We start from the raw sequence: 4,058 nt of genomic DNA on the forward strand, positions 1-4,058 counted from the left end.
ACTTTCAGCGGGAGGTCAGTTTTTGTTGCTCGGAACAAGTTTTTTATAACTAAACCATATCTGACTGTAACTTTCAGTACCGCGTTAGTTGCCACAAAGATTAATATTGCCGGGTAGCCCAATACCCGGCCAGGGCCGAATATCTGGCCTGGTACACGTGTATCTCTAATAATGTATTAAAAATATGATATATTGACTTGTTTTTTCTTTTTAATACCATCTTGCACTGTTAAACAAATTAATTAACCAGTTTTTAAACTCCATTACGTAATTCTTGTCACAAAATTCGGATAAAATAATTAATTGAAAGATTGTCAGCAAATTACGGCACCAACATAACTTCATTGTCATTATAAATATATGTGTATTTCATAACTTTCATGTCACAGGTAATGTATTTCTAAAAAAAACATTACCTGAAATACTTTCTCTAATAAACTTTTAAAAGTTGCAAAATTTAGCTGTATAAGTGACAATTACAGTCAAATTACTTTGATATTGCCATAACTGAAAAAAATACAAAATATAGCTTCGAAAAGAGTAAGTTATGTGCAGTTACAGACCAGCAAAAAGTGGCACCTGTATACTTTATACTTTAACAGTCTTATACACACCTGAGTAGGAGTAGTCCTAGATATTATTTTATTTCAATAAAATAGAAGAAAAGAAAACGAAAAATGTTTGCAACTAAATGAGTGATTGTACACAAGAAGATCAGTTGTAGAATAGTTAGATCTTAAGTTAAATAGTAAAATCAGATATCGTGTGAAATTTACCTCTCTTCTAAAATCTAAAGTGCACAACTTAATCTTTGAGTTGTGATTTATACGATAATGTCTTGCCATTACTTTGAGAAGGAGGATTGAAACATCGGATTCTACAAGTACCTAATTGCATTGTATTATCTTCTAATAAGATTTACTGTTCACTGTATTTTTTGCCTGAAACAGTTACTATCAGGAAACATGTGACCACGAAAATTTAAGCAGCGATCTTACTCGTTATATTTTCCTTGAAAATAATCTAATAAGCAAAAAATGAAACGGATTACCAAAGCAACATTTCATGCTTTTAAAGTTGTAACGTGATTTGACACATGGTTTGCACGTGCTAGGATAAACGACCCGTGTCGGATCAGGTCACGATGGGGGTTCCTTACAGCATTCAACCTCACTCGGTCGGAAAACAGTTGATTTGGTCACCATTATTGTTGATTTGAAGACACCACCCTGCTTCTGAAATTTACCTTTAATCTTGTAATGAAATGGCATTTCTATATAAACACAGTGAATGTTAAAGAAAGGTTGGAAATTCTCGACGTTAAATTTTCGTTCTCCGACCTCTGTATGGATGGTTAAATCTTTTATATATTAAATAATCATTACTATCCAACTGAGAAGCATTGAGTTCGATCGGGTACTCTGTCACAGGTTGTAAAATTCAAAGTAGACTCTTTATGACTGCACAGTTTACGTCACGCCTGCACAAGGCAGATGGGAACAAGACCATTACATTGCTAATGGCTAGCATGACAATTGAACAGATGATTTAAGATAGCCATATGTCACCTTACCATATAATAAAGGACATGTTAAAAGACCTATATATTTCAATGCCTATGGGACAGTTATTCTTTATGTATGCTTGACTTTGTAAGCTGGGCTATAAAATATAGTGAACGCTAAGAAAAATATGTTTGTAATTGTGCTTATCGAGCTGAAAAATCGTTCATTAACACAATATATGTTGTAATGATGTTTACTGTATGGTAGCTACTGAGGTTAAGCGTAATCGTTTTCTTTATCATGCACCTTTTCCGCGTGTGAAGATTAAAAATAAATATTAGGGAATTATTTTTCTGGTGTGCCTTTTCCTACCGTGATAATGTATAAATGAACAGGAAAAAAAGGTTTGTGGATTTTCATGTTTAAACATACAAAATTTAATATTACAAATTTAAATATCCCAAACTACAAAACTCGAATTAAGGTATCTAAGACAAAACTTTTACTGCATGACCATCCTTTTGTCTAACTTGTAAATCAATAATTTGAACAGTGTCATGTAAGATTCAAGACAAAGAAATAAGAAGTAAAGTTTAAAAACAATAAAAGATCAGTCCACTCTTACAGAAAACAACAGTAAACAGAAAATAAGGGACAACAGTAGAGACAAAGAATGAAAAGAAATTGCAAAGTAAAATATCCTAATTGGGGTCTAGACTAGCTACCTGCATTAACGATCTGGAAAGAGTAGAAATGGCGAAAGTTATACGTTTAATGTATGTAAGAGAAGTTACATATTTCTTTTCTAGTTCTCAACTGCTATTGCAGCAACAGTAAGAACGATACTTCTAACTCACCATACAAAGGTATGCTCCGTTAAATTGTCAGAATTATTAAATTATTTTATAATAATTTTACTTCATCTACGGGTAACTTAGGGGATGCGTTTTTACATAAAATATATGAATAACAATTCTGATGTATTGTTTGTTAAAACAATGATTGTAAAGTAATCTATCAGATAATTCTTTGCAATAGATTATAGGTTTGTTCTTTATTTGTGGAAACTCTGATTAATGTAAAGAACCGTGTTAAGAATCTTCTCTTTCTTTTGCATCATAAAGACAACCGCTGGATATGTGTAGGAAACAGAAGATATGCTACTTTAAGCATATAAGTAGATCTGAAGGAAGATGTGCAGAGATTTTGATAGGCGAAACCAAAGGAAGAGTGAGAGTCAAGACTCACTTGACTCAATGGGATTAGAAAATGGATTGTAGATAAGAAGTTTGAATTAGGAAAGTTGGTGCAGGCAGCGAGAAATAGTGACCAACTGGTCGACGACCTTCAGAATTGGGGAAGACACCATGCGTGAGCGAAGTGTTTGTAACAGAACTTGACATATTTGATTGAATAAACGATAATCTAAGAACTGCAAATCCAAAATATTTGCTTTTCTCATAGATGTTCCATGCAAATTTGTGGTTTGTTAAATTAATATCTTAATCGAGATGTGGGTTTTATCAAAAGTCGCTTCAGTATATAAGTTTTGTATATTCTGGTTTAAATGAATCAATATTAACAATGCCTGACAGCAGTAGAATTGGAAGTCAACCATTTGTACAGCTAAATTCTTTCTATAATTTTGTTAATTAAGACAATTTTTCTAATTGGATTTATAGATTTTTTATTTGTTTGTAATTAAGCACAAAGCTACGCAATGGGCTATCTGTTCTCTGCTCACCACGAGTATCGAAACCCGGTTTCTAGCGTTGTAAGTCCGCAGACATACCGTTGTGCCACTGGGGGGGGGGGCGGATTGATAGAAGACCATGTATAGATTTGCCACACTTGCATGTAACTAGCGCTCTTAAAATATCTTTAATTAGTTTATAACATTTAACACAGGAATTACAAAATTACTATAAACGCAAAATTGTAACAACATTTTAACATTATCTAATATAATAATTTGGTCGTTATATTTATTATTAAGCCCTTAATTAAACATATTTATAAAATACTCTTGAAAGGACTTCACTTAATTCAGCATGAGATAGTGTATACATAGAGCACTAAAATAAATAAATAAAATGTTCAGTTATTAGTGTTATGAAAGCATAATAGTGTATATATAGAGTGCTAAAATAAATAGATAAAATGTTCAGTTATTAATGTTATGAAAGCATAATAGTGTATACATAGTGCGCTAAAGTAAATAAATAAAATGTTCAGTTATTAATGTTATGAAAGCATAATAGTGTATACATAGAGTACTAAAATAAATTAATAAAATGTTCAATTATTAATGTTATGAAAGCATAATAGTGTATACATATAGAGTACTAAAATAAATAAATAAAATGTTCAATTATTAATGTTATGAAAGCATAATAGTGTATACATAGAGTACTAAAATAAATAAATAAAATGTTCAGTTATTAATGTTATGAAAGCATAATAGTGTATATATAGAGTGCTAAAATAAATAAATAAAATGTTCAATTATTAATGTTATAGAAAGCATAATAGTGTATACATAGAGTACTGAAA

Source organism: Limulus polyphemus, unplaced genomic scaffold (assembly GCF_000517525.1).
Source record: "Limulus polyphemus unplaced genomic scaffold, Limulus_polyphemus-2.1.2 Scaffold4361, whole genome shotgun sequence".
In the NCBI taxonomy this organism is placed as follows: Eukaryota; Metazoa; Arthropoda; class Merostomata; order Xiphosura; family Limulidae; genus Limulus; species Limulus polyphemus.